The sequence below is a fragment of the Grus americana genome, chromosome 3, assembly GCF_028858705.1.
Source record: "Grus americana isolate bGruAme1 chromosome 3, bGruAme1.mat, whole genome shotgun sequence".
Lineage (NCBI taxonomy): Eukaryota > Metazoa > Chordata > Aves > Gruiformes > Gruidae > Grus > Grus americana.
In genome coordinates, this window is record NC_072854.1 from 120,290,297 (window position 1) to 120,318,198 (window position 27,902).

The following is a 27,902-nucleotide window of genomic DNA, read 5'->3' on the forward strand; positions in this document are numbered from 1 at the left end:
GCATCGCATTAAATTGCATGACTTTTTAAAAGAAGAGAACATCCATTTTACTCAAGTCCACAATAAGAAAGATTAGGAGTTAAGAGACATTTTTCTCCCACTTTGAAAGTAAATGTATTTTAAATTTAATTCTTCAGTGCAGCTGCCACTTTCTCTCTGGAAAGCCTTTCTCATGCTTTGAGTGATGTAAAGATGTGGGCTGTGTGCTAATCCAGTTTGAGATGCCAAACTTCCTTTCTACTCCTGAGAAGTTTTCGCACCACCATCTTCTAGATAAATGTAGGACTGTCTTTTATTTTAACACACTATCGATTTGGGGAGATCTGTTGGAGATTCACCATCTTAGAATTACTGGTGGAGGGAAATCAAGTATGAATGTGAAGGTTTCATGTTATTTTGGAATAGACATATCAATGTAGGATGGCATGGAATCAGCTGGTTTCATTTTTTTTTTTTCCCCTCTAGTAGCACCTACATTTAAAAATAAGCCAAAACAAACTAGGACCTGTGAAAGAGGCTCACAGCAGTGATGGTGCTGCTGGAGCACCTTTGAGGTGGTGTGGACAGGGCAGCCAGGAGCCATGATGGGATGTTCTGTTAGCTGCTTGTCGTGGATGGGTATTTGTTGGAGTTTCTGCTCCAGCTACCACTTATTTGGGGCTGGAAAATGATCCTGCAGAATGGGTTAATCTGAAGATGCTGGGAAAGCTTGGCTGGATTTTGCTGTCTCATCACCCCTGTTGTTGTGATCTGATCTGCCCTGGGGACTTTCCTCTCCCAATTCTTGCTGCTTTACTTTGAGGAAAAATGCCTTTTTGAGGAAAGCCCTGGGTAGAGCTGCCTCCTTTCCTATTCCTCTTTTGTCATGAGAGCATATTTTGTAGATTGAGCTTGCTGATCTTGAGCTCATTAATGCTGTTGTACCACTCTGAGTACAACAGCCATGCTCATAATACACAATCTGAAGCCATTATTCTCTAGAAGTGATCTTTATTATTATTGTACAACCAGCACTGCAGTCCAAGTGCTTTTCCAATAGCAGCTCGTATTTAGTGACTTATTAAGGTTTATCCAAGTCACAGATTCCCAGTGGATGTTCTGAGCTTGTTTCTTATTTAAAAACATCATCTAAATTCAAATCAGGAATTAACACAGTTCTGCAGATGACATTCACCCCTCTGCAGAAGGACCAGCATTAATCCTATGCACTGCAGTAATGGTATTTCCAGCCTTGTCTGAGGGCTTTAGTGGGGCTTAAATAAGCCTTAGGCAAAGCACAGACCTCTGCAATAGTTAGGTAGGACTAACACTGCCTTCTTTGGGCACGAAGCTTAAACATGTGTCAGACGGGCTGTATTAGGACGCGGGTTCCCTGTGTAGCCAGGGGAGAAGACAAGATGCTCCACAAAACCTTCCTGGGTCGCTCGGTACTGGAGTTAGTAGCTGCAGACAAAAATCTTCATATAATCCTGTTCCTAAACCACTGCCCCAGTGCTGGAATCTGTGCCTTTGCTGGGAGAGGGTCCCTGTTTCACAGCTCGAAGGGAACTGACGTGGTGCTGGCAGAAACAGCAGTATCTCTAGGCTGGGACTTTCAGCTCCTATGTGAAATTCAGTTCAGGTTGATCTGGTTTCTGTAGGGCTTTCTGGAAATCCCCACCTTAATACATTAAATTTCTTTTTTTTTTTCCTCCTTACTGGTTGTCATCAGCAGTACGTGTTGTTTGCGTTGTTAGAGTTCCCACAAAACCTGTTGCACTGAGCACAGTGAGCAAGTTGGAGACCGTCCATCCGTCCCCCCCACCCCGTGCCTCTGCAGGGTAGAGCGTGCCCTCAGCATAGAAACTGCGAAGTGGGGCTCCGAATAGAAGAGGAAGCCGATGCACTCGCTTCTCCAACATCCTGCTGCTCAGAAAAAGATAAACCCAAAGCAGATGTGTCATTAAATCATTTTGAATCATTGCAAACATTGCAGGAGTTCAGTACAAGCATCCATAGCTTTAAGCCACCTCCACAAAGTGCTTTGTATCTCTGTCATAAAATTTGGATGAACTACAGTGGGTAAACTGTTTTACTGTTACCTGATAGCCACCTACCTTTTAAAGTTGAGATTTACTGGGGAAGGATAGAAATACATTTCAGTGCAGTGAGAGAGCTCGCCAGAAGACTGATGTGATTTCTTGGTCCTTGTAGAGCTGCCGCCCAACGTGGGAAAATTTCTCCCTTTAATTCAGAGACCAGGCAGAGGAAGCTGTCTAGTATCTGAGATTAAAGTATGTGATTATTTAATCGCCAGTTAGTTAGTGATAATGAGCAAGTATTTTGCAAGATGAGCTCTTAAAATGAATCTCTAAACACAGATCCTGGTGCTGCGCCGCTGAAATCGAGTGCAAAGCGTAGCCCTGCTGTTCTCGAGAAAGGCTCACCCGATCAGCGTTCCATCTCGGCCAGGCATTGGTGGCAAACCTGCTGGCCAAATTACCAAGCAATGTGTACTGGGATCAGGGGGAGGACGTAGCTCTAGGGGTTTCATAACTCCTAACTTATATTCTCATGCTTCACTGAGCTTTTCCAGCATGGATACATTCTCCTTTAATTGTTGCACTTCTGAGAAGGGCTTGACAGAATAGCAGCCAAACAATCTTGTTTGCCTTTGTTAGCTATTTTTATTTTACCTGGATCATTACTTATCAAAGAGCACTGCTATCGCTTGAAATAAACATGTTTAAACATTAATAAGTGGCATAAGAGATGCTCTTTTTTTATGCAGTGTGGGAAAACATTGGCTGATTCTTGGAGGAGAATTTTTACCTCATGTGTTTTAATAACCCTCGGTAATTACTTTGCAAGTGGGAAAGCAAGGAAAGGAAATTGCTGCAATCAACTGTCCATGACGTTGCCTCAACAAAAGCCCAACTGAGCCAACAGCAGCAAAAAGAGGTTTGCGAGGGTGCACCAGGCATCTGGCAGCACCAAAAGGAATGCCGTGGACCTCTCCAGCAGTGGTTAGCACTGCATTAAGGCAATTAAGAGCACATATTTCTTTATTATCTGTTATAATTTCAACTACATTGAAAGCCTCAAATAAAATCAGAACATAACGATGCTACCCACACTTCCAAATTTCTTAGAAACTGATTTTTGAAAGGAAGATTTATTCCATTTTTATATGGCTGAGCATGTTACAGTACGTATTGTGCCGTTCCCTATCCACGCGAGATGCTGGGTTTGTGGCTTCACGTAGATTCAGAAAGTCAATCCAGAAGTGACTGCTGAATCACTTCTGTCCTTGCTCTGGTGTTCTGTGAGCCGCTCTGTTTCCACCCGCTTGTCTCGGCACAGGGCACACTGTGTCTGACTACACTTTCCTGTGCAGGAAGATGTCTGGGCTTCACGTGGCATCTCCAAGACATTAAACGTTTGCTGCTCTATTCAATAGCCTGTTTGAGAGTTTAATGATTCGTAGCATAAAAATACTTTCCTTGTTGGCTCTTTCTTGCCTTCAGCTTCCAGCTGGTGATGCCTTTTATTCCTTATGGCAGAGATAACAAAGCCCTTTATTTGCATTGTATTTTCCTTTGTGAAGGGAGTTTTATGCTATAATCAAGTTACCTCTCGGACTTCTTTAGATGAGCTGAACAGATTGAGCTGCGAGTTTCTCATTATAAGACATTTTTCTCCCATCCAGTAATTTTTACGGCTGTCTCTCGTATCCTTTCCGGTTTTTCAACATCCTCTTGCCACGGTTGACCTCGAAGCTGTTCCAGGATCCATCTCATCAACGGTGACCTATGGGGGGTGAAATTGCCTCCCAGCTTGTGCGTGTTGCATTTCCATTTTATACAGATGTGGCTTAAGTGGAATTCCCCCTGTAACGTAGGGAGGTTGTGCTCTGGTCTTCTGAATATTTTTACGGAGGTGTTTTGTTACCAGCTGCTGCTGCTAGTTCTGTAGGTACCTCCATGGTCTTTGTGGTGCCCAATAGTTTTCTCTCTTCATTGCTTTTTCAGCAATTTAAAAAAAAAAAAAAAAGTTTGATAGTGCAGAGCTGTTTCTGGAGAAGGATGAGTTACTAACTTAATAAATGCAGGTATTCCCAACGCTTTCTTATTTGCTGGTTTTCTGGTTTGGCAGCTAAGCTAAAGTTCAATTAAGTGTTTCTAACCTTGCTGCAGGGAAAGCTGGGGAACCATTTGTTATTTTAAATCTCTTTACTTTTCAATTGTCAAATTCAATTAAGGGAGAGTTTATACTTTCATTGGCAGCAGCTATAGAAAACTGAACGACCTGAGCTGTTCCAGGATCTGATGAGGGATTTCGTGCTTTCAGCGCAGAGTCATCTTCGGTGGTTTTGGCAGTAACTGCAAATAGGTATTTGCTTATCTTAACATATGGGGAGTTACATATGCATGTTTTCGGGCTTCACAGCCAAGCCACAACCCCGGAGGGCAGAGCTCAGCGTCTTCCACCAAAGCAATGCTGGAAACTTGCTTTTAGCCACTTTGCAGAAACTTACATTTGCACAGACTGCGCCTTGCCCCAAAGCCAGTGAAAGCGATGTTTCCAGGGAACCCAAACATGTATGTGGGGTTTTTGGGGTGGTTTTGTTTGTTTTTAATTTCACTGCATCCCACAAACACTTCTTTCCTTCAAAATCTCATTCGTGGCTATTTTCCTGTCTGTGGGAGAAGAAAAAAAGGGCTTCTTGTGCATTCGTACCATACATCAAAGGACATCGTACATAAAGATTGTGGGGTGCTTTAGTCCCATGGGTCCCGTAAAAGTATGAGACTGGCATTGTCATGGGCTTTGTTAGTCCTCAGTGCAAAACCAAATAACAAATGTTGCTTGAATTTATCTGAAACCACTTCCTCACCAGGGACTCGGGCATTTGTGTCGACTTGCTGCATGTTCTGTGCCTGGCTTCACAGAAGGGGACTTCTTGCATAAAATACTGTTCTCAGGCTGTCAGGATTTTCTGCTATATAACCTGGTTAGGTTTCTTTACAGCCCTTTGCAGTAAATTTTGAGCTTTTGAATAGTCTCAGAGCAGACGCTCTTTCTTCTCTTGCTGTCTCATCCCCTCTCCCTGTCCAGCTAATGGTAAGAGGTATTTTTAAGTGCCATTTCACATAAATCTGGGAGGCTGAGTGACTTAGAAGCCAGCTGGGAGGATGAATGTGTCATCACTGGAGTAAAACATAGATTTGGGGAGTTTTCTTGGGTTTGGGGTTGGTTTTTTTTTTTTTTCAGTGTTGCCATTTCTGGTGGGCAGCAGATGGAACTGCCCACGAAGCCATGTTTATCCCTGCAAAACCAGCTGCTGGAAAGTGCTGGAGTGAGGGTTGCGTGGACTCCTGCGCTTTGGAGAAGCTTGTTGTTATAATAATAATGCCCCTCTGTTTGGCTTAGCAATGTTCTCCAAATTGGTATTTGTTCTTGAAGTTGTGTATAATTCCCACTTAGTTAATTTAGGCCAAAGTAATTGTGTAAGGTACAGCTGCAAGTTCGTATTTGTTCCTCTGAAAAAGAAAAAAGGATCAGAGCGATTTTGGGGTGAAATGTGATTTCTAAGATGACATCTCACTATAGGACATCTGGTGGCATCCACTGGCATTCCAGGAATTAAAGGATGCTCCCCGCTGGTGTGGATGTGATGCCATACCCTGGATTCCCCATAAAAGCAGAAATGTGGTCATTAAAGTGCGCGGCAATAGTCCTTTAGGCATCTGTTACTGGTCCTGAGAGGTCTTGGAAAGGCAACAGCCAAAAAAACATGGGGATGAGAGCACCGCAAGCTGAGAAACAGCCAGAATAACTTCAAAATTTTTTGATACTTAAGATAGAGACCTGCAAAATAGTGGCACCAATGGGTTCGCTGTGCAGGCAGAAGAAGAAAAACAGGATAATAATAAAATGAATTATTTTTTGAAGCCGAACAAGGCAGCATCAGGCAGAGCACGAAGCGGTGGGTGAGGCCAAACGCACGCGTTTGCAAGCAGCCTGCTCTGCAGGCATCGCAGCAACCGGGAGCGCCCGAGTCAGATTCTGTAAATCCTGTGCGTGCCGGGAAACCCTTTGGAAATGAATATTTAATACAGAAATAAAATGATTCTATGTACGTGTAAATGCTGTGTTTATCTCCCTGCTGCCCTATAAATGGCTGGTAGCTATCAGCCCAGGAGGGCTATAATAATTATGGCTTCACTGACTTGGCTGATATAAAATCAATTCCATTGAGATGATCCTATGCTTGCCTTAATGGGAGGTGCTGGAAGCGTTATCCTTATTTTAAGTATGCACCTGCAAGGAAAAGGGCTTTACATGGAGTCCAGCTTTCCCGAAAACTGGAAACTTCTGAAAATGCTGGGTTTTTTCCAAAGCCGTCTCTTCCGTGGCAGCCTGCGGACACATAGTGCTTGTGAGCAGCAGCCGCTTTCCCTGGCACCTACCAGACTTTTTCCCAGCTGAACATCTTTGGTTTGGTTTTGGTTTGGTTTTCTTGTTTTGTTTTGGTTTTTTTTTTTTTTTTCCAGAGAAAAACTCCAAACCATAAACTTTTTGCAGAATTTCCATTGGTTCTGTCAGTATTTCACAAGGAAAAGTTTCCCTTTCCATGGGAGTGTGAGGGGGATGGGTAGAAACCAGGACTTAAGAGTGAACCAGAGTGCAACGTTATTTGTGGATGTATAGACCCATCCCCAGTCTCTGTGTGGGAGCTGATAGTGGGGCTGATAACAACTGAAGTCTTCAGTAAAAGCTTTTATATCAACTTTCTCTATTACGTGGAGTTGTGTTGTCTTGTTTCCTAGGGGCAATATATAATTTGTTCACTAATAGACTGTCCTATTTAGACAAATTAGACCTTTTTAACACCATTCTTATTAATTGGTTTTGACTGCACTGCATTAATTACAGCAGGGATAGGGACGTTGTAATTGTGGAGAATTGTTCTCTAATTTGGGGAAAACAGAAAACACTTGGCGCCCAGCTTCCTGTGTGAGTTTGTTATCTCTGTGGTACTTAAACCATTAACGTAATCTTGGGGTGCCTGTAATTATATGAATAACCGGGTGGGAAGGAGTCATAACACGGTATAAAAATAGCACCAGGGACAGGAAACGTCTTTTTATATACAAAATAAGAGCAGAAGGGAGATGGAGATGGGATGCCAACGCTGCTGCATCCTGGGTCCAGTGTGGATGGTTATCGCAGCTTGTATTGAGTAGAGGTGGGGACCGGGTGTTGGTATCGCCAAGCATAGCGCAGCAGTCCTGGTCCTACCAGTGGAAATTTGGGGTTTATTGCCTGTTTGAAGTGACTGGGAAGTCACTGAGGGCTTTGAGCAAGAGCTGCCAAGGTTGATCGGGCACCGCCTCTGGGATACATCTCCCAGGTCACAGCTGTGGTGCCCAGCGCGAGCAGCCTTCCTGCCTGGCAAGATACTCCATTTACCTTCATTTAATTTCATTGCTTTCATTTCCTTCCCTCCGTGCTGTGCGGAAGAAGAGAGCGGAGAGCCTTCTCGCGGTCCCCTGCTGACGCCGGGAGGACCCAGACCTGTTGGAGAGAGAGCGAGCCCTCGCGGTACACCTGATACTGAGCCTCGTGGAAGGGACTCTGCCACCCACGTGCACGTGGACTGGGGTAAACGATGCACATCAGTACGTTGGTTTCCCAGAGCTTGTCTGTAGTATTCTATGTTTTAAAATCTCCCTGGTACTACTAAATACCTCTACAATAACTCCACTCAATACCTCTATAATGTTGCAAGGATGCATAATGCTGGATGCATAATCCTTTCTCTTTAGTGCAGAAATATGGGATCTCAGCATCTCCAACATGTTGAGGGTGTTTGGGCCTTCTCTCAACCCATAGGACCTTCTTGGCTACAGAGTCACCTCCTAAATTCTTTTAAAAGACTTTTTCCACCATTGGCTGGCTTTAAACCTGCTTGATTTGAGTTGAGCTTCCCCCAGCCCGGCCTGATACCCTTCCCCACAGCTTATACTGTAGAATGTTTGTGTTCCCCTGAAAGCTGTCTGCAGGATACGTAGTACAAAGGGTTTATTCATCATTGCCCAAAAGGAGGCAGTGATCCCCTTACCGCCCTGCACGTGTGTCTTGAAACCATCTTAATATACTGTATCATGGCACTTTAGAAAGTCAAATCTCTTTTTAGCCCGACTTCCTAAGGAGGCTTATGTGATCATGCTCTGTTTATATCTTCATCCCTCCCTTTGAGAACTTTTGAACCCGTAGGCCCAGATCAGCCAAATTTATCAGCTGAAGGTGTGGATGGTAGTAAGGCTGCAAAGGGGTTTTTTTGGAGCTAGATAAAGCAGTAACACTGAAGAGAAGCGCTTCTGTGTCAGCTCACGGCTGATCAGATGTGAAGTCAGACGCCCAGCCGCATACCAGCCCTGGGAATTGCTGGTTTTGCAGAGCCCCAGCACGGGTCCTGCTGCAGAGGTGCCTTGGCAGCGTTGGGGCTCGCAGGGCTCCCCTGTTCCTGCTTGCATGGGGCTCGGCTGTGCGAGAGGCCGTTTGGCTGTAAATAGCAAGCTGCAAGTAGCGGAGGAGACATCACCACAGCAAACAGGCTTTCTGCAACGTTCCAAAAATTGGCAGCGTTTGGAAGAAACAGAGCAAAACTTGCATTCTGATGTTCGCATTGGAAGCATATCAGGAGATCAGGAGGGTCACAGTAATTTGGGTTTTTTTGAAAGCTCTGTGTCTTGAAGTGATAGAGAATCTCAAATTTTGGATTTTTACAATGACTGTCCCATGCTTCTGACACGAGAGAAAATGTTGAATGAAGCTAAGCCCACAGGGTCAGGCGCAGGAAAATTGATTAAAGCAGTATCTAGTCATGCATGTGTGTGTATACATAGATGCGTGTGCGTTTATATGCATATATGTGTATACGTAGACACGGGTTATGCAGTACTGTGTATTTCAAGCCATTCTAATGGCAGAGTGAGATTCGTTATTTTTAATCTCAAGCTTGAGAATACAGCGATAGGTGAAAATTCCTGTGCAGTCTCATCCTGGGGTGCAGGCAGGTAAGTTTGGGGTACCCTGACAGCTAAACTAGACCTTACTGTGATCCAAAACCCGTGAGCTCGTTCAGGCTTTTCCTGCGGGCATCCGGATGATTCCCTGCAGTCTCGCCTGACCCGAGTAAAACAAAAACACACCCTCTGGGTTATATCTCACGAGCAAAAAGCTTGAGTAAACTGAAGTCTCTCAGCAACAACCTCAATAAACTAAATCCTTCTCGGGGAGCAAAAGATAATCATAGGAAGAGGCTCAATATCCCCCCGCTGTGCATCTGTCAGTCAGCTGCCCTGTGGAGAGAGTGGAAAGCAGCTCTGCTGCCGTAACCCTGTGGGGAGCGATGGGGGACCAGATGGGTGGGGGATTACATCTGCCACGGCGAGAAGGGAATTGGGAACGGCTGTGCCAGCAGTCGCCGTGGCTGCTGGCTCACGGGCAGGTACAGGAGGTTATGCCCCGCTGCAGCTGCATTGGGTCGGTCTCAGTGCCGCATCCAGCCCTCCTGCGCGGAGGTTTGAGGCATGCATGGGTATTTAGAGGAGGAGGTTGCGCTGCAGGCTGCTGAGGATGCTAAATCCATTTCTACTCAGAAACTGATCGCATTTGAGACCAGATGGTGGAGTTGAAAGCAGTTATCTGCTAATCTCAAAAAGTTTTTTTTCCTTAAGTTTTAATCTTAAATTTATACCCATGTCTTATGGTTTCGATGGGAATAAGCTCTGTTTCTGTTTCAAATCAGTGTTTGACAAAGATTGTCTGATGTCATTGTGTAATTGTAAAGGTAGTACAGAAAAGAATGCTAATTAACCTTTAATAAGTGGGGCTAAAAATTTTGTTCCTAATTTCTAGGGCATGGCTCTGCACCCACTGTAAACACAATATTTTCTGGCAATTTAAATCACTGCTTTTCTTAGGAAGAATTAAAATATTGGCATATAACACCAGCAAAAAGGCAGCAAGCAAAACTCGCAAGCGCCTCAGTTCTTCTTAATCTCCTCCGTTATTTTAAGCCTCTTGTATCTTTTGGGATCTTTGAGCTGAGAGTTGTGGTTCCTTCCATGTGCTTCTCTGATACACTTTGACCAATCTCTTTATGGTGACCTGTCATTGCAGTCGTCATCAGGGATGTGCATGACTTGTCTCAATGTCATTTAGGAGAAAGACTACTGCAAAGACTCTCCAGCAGAGTCTTTATCATCTCTTTTTTTGCCTTTTGTTATGTGCACATCCTTGGCTTCCTCAATATTTTCTTCCTTGCTGCGTGAATCTTATTTTCATCCTTTACTCTTCAATCTTCATGAAACTAATTAAAAAAAAAATATAAAAAATTTCAAAGTTAGATGTTTTTCTGCTTGGAAAATCTTTGAAGCTTGAATTTCCACTGCCTTGGTTTTCCTGCACTTTTCCTGGTAGCCTTTTGCTTGGATGGATGAGAGTCTCCCAATAGTCTGTTCTCCTACCGGCACATATGCCAGACGTCAGTACTTTAATAACCGTATTATTGACTCTGGGACCTTTTGGACTGGCTTTCTCATGCTTCTCATGTGGTTTATTATTTTTGGCCTATTAACTCTGATAGGTGGTTAAATTTAATTATATGAAGTTGAACTTGATTATTTAACCTTAATTAAGCCACTGTAGGTCTCCATTCCTCAAATCTCTTGAGAAAGAACTACAGTATTTCCTTTCCAGTATAACCTACATTAGCAGTGTTGACTAAATTTTTTAAAACTGAATTAGAGAGGTAGATCTCATGGATATCTTGAGTTGAATGTTTTTAAGGCCTGATGTTCGAGTTTGACGTGGTGGAGATGTGCTCCATCTTAAACGTTGGGCAGTGCTTTGCCATAATAAACTCTTGTACAATAGGGTTTTTTCTTTTTTTCCCTTTTTTTTTTTTTTTTTTTCAAGAATAACCTTCCTGGTTATGAATTCAGGAGTCTGCTTATATCTTGTTCGAATCATCTCACACCAGGTGTGTGAGACTTCAAGTGTGTTCTTCAGGTGTGTGTTCTTCGAGTGTGCTATAAATTGCGGATTAGATAAGATGGGCTGTCTAAATCAGTGTTTTAAAATTACATTTCATCTATTTTAACCAGGGGCTTCAGAGCTGACTGTTAATAAATATCGACTCAGACATATTTAAGTATAAAATATAATGTTGTCCTGGATTTATTTTGAAAGGATTGAACAGTTATGATACTTAGATTTTCGTTTGTTGATTATTTAATTCATGTACCTTCCTATGCAGCGTATTGTAGACAGTTGTTATGAGATACTTCAGCTCTTTAGCACTATAATTACTTTAAGTGAATGATCCATCTTTATTGGGTGGAACGTGCGGCAATTAATCTACCTTGATGAAAGAATTAACCTATCAATAAAGCTACAGGGCTTGGGTGGTTGGGGCCCTTTGGCTCAGGAGGGCTGTGGTGTTGATCTTAGCAGGAAAAAAGGTCATTCTGGTGAGAACCCAGTTTTGCTCAGTGCTTGCGAATCAGTGATTTTAAGAGAAAACTGCAATGGTGAGTGCCTGTATTAACTAGAACCTGCCCCAAGTCTTTCTGGAGGGCATAACGCCACCCTTTTGGTGCTTGTTTGAAGAGGAAAGTAGATTCAAAAAAATACAAACAACCGGATCTGCAGCCCCTGGACCTGGTCTGGGAAAGCTTTCTGTTGTGCTGGTGGGAGCTCTCGCACTGCAAGCCCCAGCCGGCAAGACCAGCTGCAAAATATGGCTTATCTGGAGAAAGAGCTGGGCACCAGGTGACTGAATTTCTCGGATGCTTTGAAGCAGGTTTATTCATAGCTGGGTATAGCACGAGCTCTCTGTTATCTACCAGTTCTGGAGCTTATTCTGCTAAATGTTTCCCAGGTGTTTTCTCTAATACTTGCATAAAATTCACTATTTTTCAAGCATTGCTGCCATAAATTCTCAAGTTAATGTATCCAAAGGAAACAAATACAAAAAGTGTAGAGCATTTTGTACCTGGACAGATATTACAGAGAATCTCCCCTGATCTGATTCAGCCTGATTATAAATCTGTTGTAACTTTCCGATTTCCCTCCTATGTGAGATAGCAAACGGCTGCGTCCCATCCCAGGTGATCATACTGGATTTACGCTAGTGTCAGGGTGTCTGCTGGAGGGCTGTGTGTTGTCTGACTTACACGTGCAGCACAGATACGTTGTTCCTAAAGTAGCACATCACTTCTAAGAAAATGAGAAAGCAATGTAAAATGCATGACTGGTTGGTTTGCTAGTCGAATAAGAAATGGTTTCTAGAGGCCATGAATTATGCGCTAAGTCATTTTTAATATTTATTTTATTGGTGCTTTCTAAAGTGGCTCTAGCAGTGGCATTTTGAAAACACTCAAAATAGTCAGAACCTACGGCAAAGAGGAACTCCAAAAAGATGATTACCTTCCCAAGAAAACCAACAGCAAATTGAGCTCCTTTTTGCCTCAGAGAAGAAAATCAGACCTTGATCCTGTGAGCTTTGATACTTGCATCACTTTGAGCACAGGAATATTGTCATTAATCCTTGTAAGACCAAACAGCAGGAATAAAGTTTTGCCTATGTATGGGTAGGATCAGGGCTTAACCCCCGCTCAGCGTCAGATCTGATCTGTGCCTCTGAGTTTGGGATTTCCCAGGGAAATGCTCACATGAGAAGAGATGGACTCAAAAGGTCTCAAGTCAAACCCAGGTTCCCAAGGTGATGTAGACAAATCACTTCACCGCAAGATCAAATGGGGTTTGTCCTGCTCGTTTTTTTTCCTCGTTCTGTCTTGCCTATGTAGGCAGCAAGCCCTCTGGGGTAGGTACTGCATCGTATGCACAGCAGATGTGGCTCTCGCCCAGTAGCGGTACGTACAGTCTTTATAATAACTGGGATGAGTTTGGCTCTTTGACATCAATTAAGCTAAGTTCAGACAAAACCCCTCAGAAGAGTTACATCAGCATAATTCCTTGGCGGAGCTGGGGGCGTTGGTGCCAAGACGTCTGGTTTAGAAACGTATTTTAAAAAAATCCCCCATGGTTCAAGCACGTAACCAAGCAAAAGGTATTCTGGGCCAGATTTTGCAGTTACTTGAGCTTCAGTGATGTACAAAGCCTCGTGTCGACTCAAGATCTTTTCCCTGTCTGCACAGGCGGTGTTTTTACCAAGCACTCGGAGTTTTTCCCTGTGTGTGGAAATACCATTGCTCATTGAATTTATTGTTGCTGTTCAGGGACTGAGTCATCTGTGTAACTCTCCAAGGCAAGATGCCAAGGTGTAAGCAATGGGGCCGCATCCTGTGGGGTGCAGAGGTCTCCTTGGTACCCAGCAGCGGCAGCTGGTTCTGGTGAATGGTTCTTGAACCTAGTGTTGGCCAATGGTGTAGGGCCCATTGGGTTTGATCCTGCCAGAGATACCTCTCCTTTCTGTTGGCTTTGGCAGCTGTGAAATGTGCGTCACTGTTCCTGGGTCTGGGATCCTGAGCAGCAATTCTGGGAGGGACGGACAGCTTTCTTGGTGGAGAAGGAAAGAAAAGCCTGAGTTGTACTGCTGGTGGGTGGCTAACCCAGGTCCCAGCCTCAGTCAGTGTGCGCATCTCAGTGTTTTGAGGAGACACTGAGAGATACCAATACCAGACTGTTTAGAGATGGTGGTGAGGACACTCCTCCTGAAGATCCTCTGTTAATCCCTGCTTTGAATAAGACCTTGAAGAGATCTGGACCTGCTTCTCCCACCTCAGCTGAGCTGTGTAACTGCACGGCCTTTCAGCATAGAAGCAGTGTTGTCACTTTTTCCTCCTCCCCAGCTGTTTCATGAGCAATGCCTGCATTTCTAAGAAGATGTCTGAATCTGTGCGCTGAATTCAGCCCAAGTCCGTAAGTAACTTCAGATCCTCCAAAACGGTATTTTTGACAAATACGCCATGTCCATTTTTTCAAAAAAGACCTATTTCAGTTTTCACCTGACACATGGCTGATGTTTCTATTGGTCTCTCTTGACGTCTTTTCCATAACTGTTTTGAATCGTTACTAGCAGGATAAGTGCTTTCCCTTCCCAGCTGGGTTGAGCGATTGCCCTTGCAGGAGATATTTCTTCAGCCTGCGGTAGCCATGAGCCCCAGCACACGCGGGTCCCATGAGTCTCAGTGTCATGGGATGAGACCTCCTGGCCAGCTCAGCCCAGAGGTGGGTCTGTGCTCAGCCTTTCCTTTGTGTTTCTCCTCCTTCGCCAGCTCTATCTTTGCTTGCAGGGCAAATCCCTCCTGCAAATCCTGGAGCAGCCCCTGATTGCTGGGTATCTACCGCCGTAGGTGGCATTCCTGTATTGAAAAGGAAAATATTCAGCAGCAAGTAAAGTGTTTACTGGTGGAAAGCTAGAGCATCTGCAATCCTTGGTTGTGTTTATGTTAGCAATTTCAGGATCTTTGCCATAATAACAGTAATTTAAACAGGTACTGTTGACTGAAGGACAATGAAGAATTGTTGAATTTTACATTTCTCTGATATTCACCACAAGCTTCTGCCGAGCCTCATTCTGCCCGTATTTATCATACTGCAACTGAGCGGCTCCTTGGAAGTCAGTGGCAGTAAATCGACATGAAACCAGAGGAGCAGTGGGACCGGCACCCGGCGCGGCTCCCCGGCGGTGTGCCATGATGCTGTAGGTGGTCGCAGCGTTTTTTCTTCTCCTGCAGAGATTCCTATACGGCTGCTCTCCCCGACAGCCTGATTTATGCCCTGGGATTTATGGAGCTGAACAAATGATTATAGAAGTGCTGCGCGTTTTATTACGCTTGGACCAATTTTCCCAAGCCAGAGGGCAAATCCTGTCTTCTCTACCTGTGCTCTGGTTGTGCAGCTGCCGTGCATCCTCTTTGATAGTCTGAAAGCTGCAGATTAGGGGATGCTTTGAGGGACTGAAAGAATCCTTTCTCCTCCTTTGGAAGATGAGCCCAGGAACACTGTGTGTGTTGCTGCGTTTTCCCACCGGCTGTGACCTTTCTGGGGGATGCAGCAGGGTATAGGGGGCCAAATCCTGCAGAGTGCAAGTGGAAGCAAGTTTTTCAAAATTAAAATGGGAGAAAATGGGTTTTAATTTCATTTAAATTTACTGGCTGTTTGGTCTCAAAGCTCATTGCAGGAGAGAAACTGAACATTTACTTTCATCTCCATTGGCTAGTTTGGTAGTCCAGGAACTGCATTAGCGCTGCCAGAGTTAACGAAGTGTGCGAGTTAAAAGCTTTGTCTAGTCCTTCCACTTTCTCAAGCGTCACTGAGGCCTGACTCGGCCCGTTCCTCAGCAGTAGGCTTGCACACATGTTGCCATGTGTGAGATTTGACCCGTAGGAACTTCGCTGGTGGTGACGAATGAGCCAGAGGAGACCTGGCTGGGCTCTGGGATCTCGGCTTGAGGTTTCAGCGCTCTGCGATCAAGAAATGCAGATTTCCATGTTTGAGCCAAGCCCATCGAGCCTGGAGCATCGCCAACACCACAGAGTTGCTGTTTCCATGGAGGCAGCTGTGAAAGCAGATTTTTTTCCTGTAAAGAAAGGCAGAGCTGGGACAAAGCACATGTACTCCAAAAGGGTGGAAGTTCTTTACCAAACCCTGGCAGAAATGCACTGGTACTGATAAATCTGTGCAGAAAGTGAGCCCCCTTTAGCCACTCCTACATAAATGAATTTCCTAGAAACTGATTGCAAGCATGTTTTTGCAGAGAGCCAGGGTTTACCCATGTGTGGATTTGTGAAGCCCTCCTGTTGGGGGAAGGGGGCTGCCAGGGCTGGGGCTGTGTCTAATTAACTCGATTGTGAGTGATCAGGGTGCTGGGAGAAATAGGCAGGGCAGACCCAGCAGAGGGGACCCACAACTGCTGCCACGTGATGCCGAGTTAATTCTGTTACCATCACTTCGCCCCATGTAAAGAGTGGCTGATTAAATCCTCCTCCCTGCCCTGTAAGAGCCTCTCAGCTGGCTTTCCCCTTCAATACGGGATCCAGCCAAAGCTACTTGATTGATTCAACTCCTTCTCGCCTGGCCTCTTCTCCCTTACTCAATTTTCTATTGCATCTGTCCCCTCTGGCTCAGCCTCCCCCTCCTCCACCAGCCGCTCACGTCAATACCTCTGTGCTGCTCCCGTCTTCCTGGAGAAACCCAACGTGATTTCTACATTCACGCCCACCCCCTGCCTTCACGGCTCCCGCATTTCCCATTGCAGACCCCTCTCTTCCCTGCCACCCTGTTGATCTGTGCATGGTTTCCCTATGGGAATTGTCTATCCCTTGCGTCCTTGCTACAGCCACACGCATCAGGCCGTTTTCTTAATTGCTGGGAGCATCCTCCAATGCAATCGATGTCACAGCAAATAAATGCGAACTGATGCTTTTGCTGGTTGGGGGTGTCACAGCGCCGTGTCAGTTGCTCACCTGCCCGATGAATGGTTGCACGTTGAAAATTTTCTGCAGTTTTTTCCTAGTGTTTTGTGTTGGGGAAAAGAGCTTGGTGCCGGAAGAAAACTATGCAGTGATGCCTCTGCTAAGGGATAATGCTGCTCTTCCTGTCTTCTGATTTAGCAGGATAGGTAGTCTTAACATACAGAAAACCTTGCCACAAGGATCGCGTACACCGCCGAGCGGATGCAACATGGGGCGAAGAGGAAGGCGCCAGCGGGAAGCAGATGGGCAGCACAGTATGCAGTTCGCCTGGCATTTGCTGCTTTGCTATAGGAAGCTCAGAAATGAGTTACGGCAGGACCAAAGAAAGAGAAAAAAAAACCCACTGAAAAACCCATCAATATTCAGAAGAGCAGAAGAAACAAATGTATTGACCTAAATGACCATTGGTGACTCAAAAGCTGAAAGGCAATGTATGCAAATGGTGATGGTGCCGTTAACAGCACAAAGGCGGGTGGAAAAAGGGCTGTGAAGGCAGAGATGGGCAGCTGCCTGCTTCTGGAGAAAAATGCAAACTAATGGTAATAGTTTCTTTGAGGGTCCACTCTCTTCTGCCCTGACCACAGAGACTCTTTCCAAACCAGACTTGTAAGTTAAAATATTAACTTCTGATGAAAACAATTCAGGTACTGCTACCTTCTTCAGAGGAGAGTGTTTCATTAGGCCAATTCAGAGAATAATTCGGTCTGAATCATCTCCACGTGATTCATCCGTATGAATTGCAGACTGATTGCAATTTCTGCCTGTGTTTCTTCCAGCTGAAAGCAAGCTGACCTGCAGGTTTTTGCTTTGGTGCATCCGTAGGAAAATTTTGCTTTGCTGGCCTATCGTCATTTTTTCCTCATTCCAGGTTTTTTTAAACAAACAGATTAATTTGAGTGGAAGGCTTAATTGACCTCTTTGAAACAAATCTCTTTCCTAGCGAAGCTTGAATTAAACCTCCGCTTCTATTCCTGCAGTTTAACTGAGTGGTGGTATCTTGTCTGTAAAACAACGTACTCTGATTCATTAAGGCTTAACATCTTAGACGTTTCAAAGCTGATTTTGTAGAGATACAGAATGTATAACACCTGTCCTGAAACCTGCCATCTTAATAATTTATTAATATTCTGTCCTGATTTTAGGCATCTGGTAGTGTCTTTTACATTTGCTTTTGCTTTTACTCTGTGTCCTTGTAGCAATAATTTGTATATATTTCCTACCTAGTCCCTGCAGTGCCCAAGTTTGCCTCTGTATTCCCTTGTTGTGTATTTATTAATTTCAGTGCATGATGACGTTAAGGAAAATCCTTTTTATGTGGTACCATGAGAAGCTGTTCTGCCGAGGGCAGTTCTTTAGTCTCCTATTATTTTTCAGCAAACATTGGCAGGTAAAAAGTGAGAGGGGAGTAACTTTGCTCATGCTAACCTGAGGTGACAGTGGTGGTAGGGGCAGAGTAACAGCTGGTGATGAAGTTGGGTTTGAGATGAAGTTTGGAGAGAGTTTGGAAGATTATTTTGCATAAATAGGTAACGGACGAGCGGCGTGGGGAAGGATAGGTAGGAGCTGATGGAGGTAGTCCTTCGGGACCCAGCCCCGGCTCGGCGTGGGGAGCAGGAGCACGGCAAAACTGAGAGCCCAAGAAAAACGGGTGACGTGGAAGAGCTGCAGGAGCCCTGGCTCCGCTGGGAAAGTGGAAATGGAGGAGGAAGCTACTACTGAGTTCGCTTTGCGCGCTCTGCAGATTTAAGTGTGCCTTTAGCCAAGAAAAAAAAAAGTTCCTCCTCCCCCCCGATCTGTAATTTCTGTGCTCTGATTATTACCAAGTGTGGAAGCATTTGCCTCTGCACATGTGATGGATGCCAGCAGCACTGGAAAGCTGTCATCGAGGGGAGGGAGAGAAAAAAATCTTTTCTTATGTTTCCTGGAGTAGAGTTCAGTGGAGCATTTCATATGCTTGTGTTCGGATTATAGCTCTTCTGCTTTGCCTGTAACTTGCCTTTTCCTCTGAATTGGAAAACTACCGATTAATAAGCTGATAGGCGAGCAGTGATTTTGCACATTAAATAGCGTGATTGTTTCATCCCAGTGGGAGCATACTCTTTCAAGGTTGGGCAGCTGAAAAAATACATATATTGGTAGTTAAATTAGGCTTTATTTACAAATATTGGCTCAGAGTTTTTTCCAAGTTGGAAATTTCTATCTTTCCTTTTCTGATGAACATAAACTTTGCTGGATTCAGGGCAAATAACATGCAGGTCAGTCTTTGTCCGGCTTTACAAAATGTTGGCTCAGAAAACGATGAAGTTTAAGTTGCTGAGACTTTGGTTTCCATTGAGATGTGGGAGACAGTGACCGCAAAAGGGCAGGAGGGAAGCGACATCTCGTCTAGCCCGTGTTACAAAGAAAGGCAATAGGAAATAAGCTTTTCTCAAAGTCAACCATGTCCCCCTCTCCCCTGCTTGTGACTGTGCTGTCACCATTTAGGGTTATTTTTCCCATCTTGCTACCACTAGAGGGAAACAGAGAAGAAAGTGGTTATTTCTAGGGTCAGAGTCCTCCCACTGAAGCCAAAACCAATTGAATCAGGACTGAAATGATGCTCCAGAAAGCCCAAGACTGCAATGAGACAGCTCTACAGCGGAGCAGAGATAAATGGCATTCGAAGATGACTTTCAGGGAGATGCAAAACACAGAGCAGTGGGTACCCAGCTCTGCTCTCATCAGGTATGCAGGAGCAAGATTTGCCCTAACAAGTCTGATAGTGACACTTATGATGAAGCTCTTTGAATTTTGGAGTTTCCTTTGAGTTTTGAAACTCCTTCCCAATAAGTCAAACTCTGTAAAAGAAACAGTCACGCCACTCTAGTAAATATAAATTTTTTTTCATTTCTCCATAAATACCCAGCTGCATATTTGGCATTTAAAAAAGTAATATACTCAATGAACTGATGTTTTTAAATGGCACCGCGACTAGTTTAAAGCTGCATGGCAGCTCCACTGCAGATACAGCTTTTCCAGCCTGAGCCCCTGCTAGCAAGAGAGAGAAGCAGCTCACATGGACTTTGCACTGATTTATTCATATCACATCTCATATGTGGGCGAGCTGAGCCTTCAGCTTTTGGCGTCCTGAGCATTGGTTACTTTCAAGGACGTGCCACAAGTAAGAAACATGGGGGGACAAGATGATGTTGTTTCCATTTAAAATATTCAGCCTATACGTAATAAGGAGAAAAAAATAGTTATAATAACACAGTTGATTATCATCAGAGTACTGAAAGGGAGTTTTACTGGAAAAGGTATTATACAGCCCACTGTGCTTTGCATAATCATTTTAAAAGCCATCTTCCTGCCTTTATCCTGAAGAAGCTGGAAATAATTTAGAAACTCAGGGTTCACAGTATAGCTGAGCTTGAGGGTAGGCACTGCACACGATTACCTACGTCGGGGTGGGTGCATGTGGTACAGGCGAAAGCCAAGTCGGTAGCGTGTGTGGACTGCAGGGACTAATGTACAGGGGTATATCATAAAGGTATTATTGTCATTTATTTGCCATGTCTTCAAAGATTTCAGTATCGTGGCTGTCTTAAAATCGTCTTTGTAAAACCTTTATATTGTGCCATGAAGCATGCAGTAAGTCATCTCTGATGCCCACCCAGGGCACAGGCAATTTTCAGATCAGCTGAAACAAAAAATACCAAAGAATGTATTGAAGCCTATGTCCAAAAATTTGAGGCAAAACCTAAGTTGACATTTGGGGGGTTTTAACTTAAATAGCTTTTGAGTTTTATGTTATTCTGTATTTAAGAACAAAAGGAAATGGTGAAAATTAAATGAAAGATTTAGTAGGACAATGTATTTTGTTTGACTGAAAACAATAATTTTGTTCCAGTAAGAAAATATTTCCGTTAGGATCTGAACTCCTTCATCACGCTTGTTTCTTATCTCAGCCAGCAAATTTTGCAGTCCCTTTTTTCATTAAGTGCTAACTCTGCCCACCACCACCCGGCGTAACTGCACGTTTCCTTAATGCATTTTTTTTGCAGTCACTTTCCCCACTCATCTTTTGATTTCCCAGTTGTATCAGCAGCTTTGTTGGAGTTGTTCCTTAATGAAGTAGGGAATGAATGAATGAACGAACCTCCCTGCCCCTGGAAACAGCGATGAATGTAGCCAGAGTCAGCATGCAGAGATGTCTTTTCTTTTTTTAAATTACTATTTTCTAATTGATGGTGTATTTTTGTTGCTGAGAATTCAAGAAGGACCTGTAATCCCAGATGCAAATATGCTAAATTTGTGTTTTCCTGGGATATAAAAAGAGGGCTCAGGGTCTGGTGGGCCACCAGCACCGTTTCCCTGGGCAGAGTGGGAGCTGTGGGCCATTGATTCCGGAGAAGTGATGGCCAAGTTCTTCACCTCTGTGCAGGCTCAGCATCTCCCCCTCTGCGGTAAATAAGAGTTCTCAGAAAATACTTGGAGAAGATCTTGCCTTCTTTTGCAGACTCCTTGTTAAGATGGTGTTTTCTCAATGAAACAGCTTCCTTTGGAGCTGCTTGCAAAATCTGTCGGGCTGCGGAGGGATGATGGCGTGTTGTTCAAGCGGAAGCGTTTCTTCTTGGAGAGAGGTGGCTTTTTGATGTAATTGTCTAAAAGTTTGGAAGCTGAACCAGTTCATGCATGCAGTCATCTGGCAGCTTCTCTTGGTGTTTCCACACCCAAGGTTTCTGGGAGTCATCTTAGCTGGTCACATAGTCACCTGGCAACCTCCTTTCCTTGTGTTTTTGAGAGGCTGGGAGTGTCCTTTTGGACCATTTCAGATGAAACCCTTCATCCTGGAGAGGCAAAACATGCCCTTCCCAGAAATGGTGTGTGAATGGGCCCAGCAAAATGCACTGATTCACGTGTGTGCATCCTTCCTCTGAAGGAGGGAATTGGAGCCGCTTTCTGTTGCAGCGTCATCCCTCGGAGGTGGTGGTGGTGGCCATCCAAGATGCAGTAACCTCTCCAGTTGCTCAAAATCTACCTGCAGTCAAAAACCATTTCTATTTTAGTCATTTAAAGCTGGAAAACAATAAAACTCTCACAGTAGCGTTCATCTTTCTGTATTTACACTGATTGCCCAGAGATAAAAATGAGTGGGGTTTTTTTTCATTCAGTTTACATTATGTTATGGTTTTTGTTTGCTTTTCTGTGGCTAGTCTCAAAACTTTCACACTGGTTTCAGAGATAAAACATAAAGGGTCTCCAATTTTCCCCACAACCTTTATCTCCCGTTTAAACAGAGAACAGGTGTGACCTGTCACTTCCAAACTGATGTCTGGAGATGGCAAAATACAAAATCCACACGGCAGCATTGCTTAGCTCTGAAAAAAACAGTGTTGAGGAATTACTCAGTTGCAATTATTGATTGTTGTGGATGATCCAAAGGGAGGAGAACTGAGGGGGCATTGCTTTATAACCATTCAATGTTCTGTATAAAGAGCTTACGGTAAACTTTCTGAAGTTTAAATAGAAGCTGTAGCAAACCCTTCTAGCAGTTCTCGTTTTTAATATGGAAAGGGAGTATTGCATGGCAGCAACTTGGTAGATAATAGGTCAAGAATTGACTTTCAAACCCGTTTCTCAGCACAATGCAGAGTGAGAAGACAAGAAGAAAATATGTAAGGAATAAAAATTTAAGAATCTATACATTTGCAGTTTATTGTAGACTACAGAAATATTTTTCCTTCAGTTACATGTTAAAGTGATAGAGAGCAAAACCTGATACTAAGGTAGAAAACCCACAGTAATAACAACAGGCGTTATTTTCATCTTCCAGCCACTTGCTGTGGATATGTTAATCTATAGACACGTTTGTTTGCATTTTAAAGATATTTTGACATATCAAGTAATCTGATTTTGTTCCATTTCTTGGTAAACATTTACAGGTCAGAAGATGTGTTTTATCCTAAAGAATATTCTTGTCAGAGGCTTGCCATTAATAATGCATCAGGAAGCATTTGTTTCTGTTGATCATTCATTGGAAAGCAATCTTTATTACAAATATTATGGTAACAGAGCAATTCCTGAGAGCCAGCACAGCCTGTATTGTTTCAGAAGTAAAATAAGAAATGCAATTAATGTTATTGTAGGAAAAAGTCAGCGGGTTGAATGTGAACATACCAGTGAGGGTTTATGGCAGGAGGTGGGCTCCAGAGCCCACATCTTATTAATGTGCCTCGGTGGCACATGATACCATCACAGGCGTCTGTCCCCCTCCAGCCCCGTTTGTGCTCGTCGCCACCTGCCCCGTGGCACTCGCTGTGTGCTGCAAAATAACCTGTGCTGGGGCAGGCGCACCCCTGGAGCCCCTCTTTCAGCCAGTTTTGGTACGTTTGTGGGTGTAACCAGCACAAAATAAATTGGTTTTGAGACTTAGAAACCATTTTGCTTTTTTTTTTTTTTAAAGGAAAAGCTGTTTTTAACAAATTATCAGGATACACCAATAGTAAATACTGGGCACTTGTGAGGAGCAGCGTGGTCTCATGATTAGTTTTTCCTGGGAACTGTAAAAAAAGCCCTAATACGCTTTGGCCATTGGTAGGTTTGTAACGCCAGCTTTGCAACCACCGTCAAGTGTTGGGGAGGAAACTCAGTTTCAGAGGATTAAAACTAAAGCTTTACATGCAAACCCAAAAATTTTAATGCTGGCGTGCCCCCTTCGCTGTGCCGTGGCTCGGTGCAAGTTCAGCTCTTTTGCTGAGGCTTTGCCAGTGGACCCCACTGAGAATGTGGCCCAAAATGCAGAGACGGTGTAACCTGGCGCGTGATCGATCAGAGCAATTTTCCAAGGGCTTTTCAACCACTTTTCTCAGAGCTTTCTCTTGACAGAGGTATGATTTTGTATCCTACAGTCACCCTAAGCCTATAGAAATGTCGATATTTACTAATACTAATATGCAACTTAAGAGTTTCACAACTCTGGTTTTGATATTTCCTTCAGGCTTTCCTGATCTCTCTGCTCACACTGTCTTCTCCACCAATATATCATCACCTTCATTCTTGACAGTATTTCCTTTTATTGATTATTTTTTATCCTAATTCAAAACATAGAAATAAAGTAGCTATTTCAGACATAGAAATAAACTACCTACATCCTTTAGAATATATAACTCTATATTTGAAAATATTAATAATATCAACTCAGAAAAAATATTACAACTGCTTTGAAGTTTCAGAAGTAGCTTGAGCTTTGGGTTGTCTCATTTAACGGGTGCCTTATTTAATACCCCCTCCCTGTGGATGTCCAGCATTTCCTACAAAGTTAATACCATTAATTATCTCAAACTGAGCACCCAAAGGACTATTTGCTTCTGCAAATCTGGAATCTTTTCAATTGCTAGAGATAGAAACGATTTGAGTTCCCTCCAGGGGTTGGTGGGGGTTTGGTTGGGTTTTTTTTCTCCCTCTTTAATCTGCCCAGAGCTGTTGCAGACTAATTCACTGCAGGAACCTCTGTCTGTACATTGCTAAATGTGTGTGCATGTGTATAAGATAATAGAGAGTGACTGACTACAATACGTGCGTTTAAGCTACTCAGCTGAAAATTACTGAGCATTAAAATCCACTGGGAATAACAAGCCTTCTAAATTAGGAAAGCACATGTCAGTCAGTGTGTGGAAACGAGTCCTCGTACAAGAGCAGCTTTCAATAAGAAGAATGAGTATTGGTCCCTGGAGTACATCAATCCTAGTTTGGCCACTCTGTACCGGCTTTTACTATTTCTCTAGAAGCATGCATTGCCTTTTGTTATTATTTTTTCCTGTCTTTTGTTCCATTGTGCGTTTCTATTAGATACATCTCATGGGCCAGCTATCAAGAGGCGCCCTGCTGTGCTGTGACGAATGAAGGCATTTGCAACCATAAACAAGGTATCGTGGGATTGAAAAGAAACATGGACAATGACAAGTCCTGGACAACTTGTAATTGTTTAAATGTATTTTTTATTATATTGTGCAGTGACACAGGAACTCTGAAAAATTGGCTGATTTGACCTAAGGTTAAAATGAGCAGAATGCCATAGGGTATATGAGGGGCTTTGGGAAAGATGGCATTTTTGTACTTCTCAGGTGTGGTCTAGTCTGTCAGTATATATTTTTCCATAATTAAAGCATGTATTTTAATAGTGTCAAAATGACTTATGAGTCCATCTCATCTCCAAAAATATAAGGCACCCTGAAAATCCATGGGAATAAGTTGAATCCTATTGACCGTCAAGCTTAAAACTCATTTGGGCTTGCATTGAAAATGATATTTTTATATATTCTTTAAAATAAAAAAAAGATAGAGTTAGTCTGGAAAAACTGTATGGTCATAGGTGATTAATTTTTCATCAGTGACACTATTTACATGCAGAAGAACTTAGCAGGATGGTAGAAGATTCTCAAAATTTGGGCTGTATGGGCTGACTTAGTTCATTCAGGATGTGTAGATCCTTTTTGTTTCTGCCAGAGAGTTGATGTTTAAAGTCATAATCTTGATTCATTAGTACAATATGGCAAAACATTTTCTACGGTTTGTTTTATTGTTCCCAAATTGAAATGCTCAAATCATATTTGAGAAGAGCAGACGGTTAAGCAGGGTTGATGAGAAACGAGGTCTCTTATTAGGACAGATGGACCAACTTGGTATTCTCCTGCATTTGGTGTTGTCCATCCACATGACAAAACCAAACAATACCCTTTCACAAGGTCTGAAACTACCTCATATCTAAAGTAGTAATGACATCTCCTTCTAATAAGAGCAGTAAATGAATGAATAAATACAAGACATGACTGCAGGACCCAGCTACCTGGGGTTTGAGGGTGCTGTGCAGGCAGCTGCCCCCCCCGGTTCCTGGTTGCCCCATATTCATCTCCATCCTGTGCATCCAGAAAGCAACTCTGGCAGTTAGGGAAGTATTTCGGAGTATCTTATCTGGGAAGTCAAGTGGGATTTCTCCTCTGTGCCAGAGTGGTGTGTCAGGCCTGACCTGAAACCCGTGCCATTTTTAAGAGCCTTGCCATTAACTTTACTGGCTTCTCATTCAGTCCACTCTGCTTTTCCAGGTATTGCTTTTTGTTTCATCTCCTGAAAAATAGGGTAGTGTTCTCTCTATTTTCAGTGAAAAATAGAGGTAAATTCTACTAAAAAATGTATGCCTGCAATCAAGACACACTTATTTTTTTGCAAAGGAAACTCATGCTCTGATTGCAGCCAGCAGCAGAGGGTCCCCACCAAGAAGCTTAGAAACCTCCTTAAAGCAAACAGAAAGGAAATAACAAAACTGTTGTTGTTGCTATTCCATATTTTAAAAAAAATTAAGCATTTTCCTCATTTTTATGGCTATATAGATACACAGATACGTGTTGATCTCCTCCTGCTTGCCTCAGCAGCAGGGACTTGCACCAGTGTGAGCTGAAGGAGAACCACCATCATTTTTACCTCTTGCTTACAGAGCATTTCTTAGCAATTTATGCTGCCATCAGTCTGTACCAGACATTTGCTTTCTCCTTGAGATTGAGTATCAGCCTAGCTCACATTTATCTGGAGTACTGGCTATGCAAGCTGACTTGACACATTAATTTAATTTGTGCTTCTCAATTCATACTCTTTCATTTACGATCAAATATTGGGAAAGGTTACAATTAATCAGAGCACAGGAACAGAAGCTGGTGAAGCTAATGATGTATTACTGCATTTGTTTGCTCTAGAGGGGAATAATTGAGGTCCTTGTGCTACAGAAAACTATTATTATTAAGTAAAAATTATCAAAGGAAAGCGACCCGCACCCATCTCCCATTTTGCAATCTGTGTTTGTAACAGTTTTCTTCAAAGTTCTTAAAAATGAAGCATTTTATTAACATTTTTTGGCTGTGTGCCTGCCTTGGGGGAAAATGTGCCTTTTCATGGTGCGTTGGGGGGGTTCAGGCCCTCACTGCTGCCCTCCACTCTGGGCTTGCAGATGATACTCAATGTGCACAAAGGCAATTTCCAGATGCTAATAGCGTGCCCGTCCCCAAGGGAAAAGGGCTCTGCTGCTGCTTGCTCAGCAGAAGAACCACAGGGAATCCCTGCAGAAAAAAGTACAGGCTGATAAACTTAACATGGTGTGTGCATCCTAATTGAATATGAACCAATTGCTGGATGTTTAAAAAGCAAACGTGTTGCTGGGCTGAGGTAGATGATGAACACTGAGCTCGTCCTGAGGGATTATTTACAGTCCAGCCACGTGCTTGAGCAAGGTGTGCATAAGAAATACTTGCACACTTCCCAGGGTGGCTCAGGGTTACGCTGCTGCTGGGGACAGATGATTTCCTTAGGTTAGTGGGGGACGGCATCTGGCTGCTGAAATACTACAATAAAAACCACATAGGGCTTATGTAGCTATGGTACACAATCATTAAAAGCTCCATTTTTTAAGTAAAAATACCCATCTCACTTTATTTTCCTAGTTGCTAACTTTATAAGGTTATTGTATGTTTTTATGTATGGCAGAATTTCACAGGCCTTTGCTCAGTGTTAGTCTGTGGGGTTGTCTGGGATAGCAAGTGCCATTGTCACTGCTTTGCAGATGCCCTTGGGACTCCATGGTAGTTTTCAAGATTACAAGACAAAATAAGCCTTTCCAACTTCCCTAGTTGTTGACCTAGAAGAATAGCTGCTGGGAGGGGAAGAAAGAAGCAGCTCTGACTTTTTCATTGGGAACAGGGACTGGCACTCCATAAGTCAGGCAGAGTTGAGTAGACTTCTCTCTTATTTGGTGGGTTGACTGGATTGGTCTTATTTAGGATATAGTAAGAGATACAGAATATTATCAACTTTAGGATTGAAGGCATCCTTTTTTCCTTGTATTCCAACTGCCTCATTTTTTGCATGCTGTAAGGGCAATTTACATAAATCTGGACTTTCAGTTTTTCAGTTCATCAGTCCCCCTGATTTCACATACAGAGGAGGGACAACCCACCAAAACCCCAGGATGGGGCCAAGTGTATGAGACTGAACAGAGCAACCCATCACCTCTGAACATGAGCTCAGGGATAGGAGCTGGGCAAGGCTTTAACTTCTTGCTGGAAGTCCTGCCCTGAGCACAGACACCCTCATGGGAGGACCTGAATGGGCTCCCCTGGTACCCAAAGTAATACTGCCACCTTCTTACCCCAGGGTAGGGCTGTAGGGTACTTTTTGCTGAAAAAATACCTTCATTTGTGACCAGGAGGCAGCACGATGATGGTGCTGTAGCTGACAGAGTGGAATTGCTTTACTGGTCCATGTCTTGCACCTTGCATGGGCAGTATCTTGGACACAGGGGATTTTCACAGAATCATAGAATGGTTTGGGTTGGAAGGGACCTTAAAGATCATCTAGTTCCAACCCCCCTGCGGCTCCACT

General features: G+C 43.5%; 1 protein-coding gene across 6 annotated transcripts in view; it reads left to right on the plus strand.

Annotated features, from left to right (window-relative positions):
- PAK5 (p21 (RAC1) activated kinase 5) overlaps positions 1–27,902 on the plus strand; it is a 90,269-nt gene that overhangs the window by 16,675 nt on the left and 45,692 nt on the right. For 2 of the 6 annotated variants that reach the window (XM_054822561.1, XM_054822557.1), the window contains exons 2-3: positions 7,507–7,647; positions 24,327–24,403. The gene's annotated coding sequence lies outside the window, so the exon portion shown is untranslated. Of the gene's footprint in view, positions 1–4,335; positions 4,372–7,506; positions 7,648–24,326; positions 24,404–27,902 lie in introns of those variants that run through there. The other 4 variants (XM_054822563.1, XM_054822559.1, XM_054822560.1 and 1 more) reach the window with 3 other exon arrangements.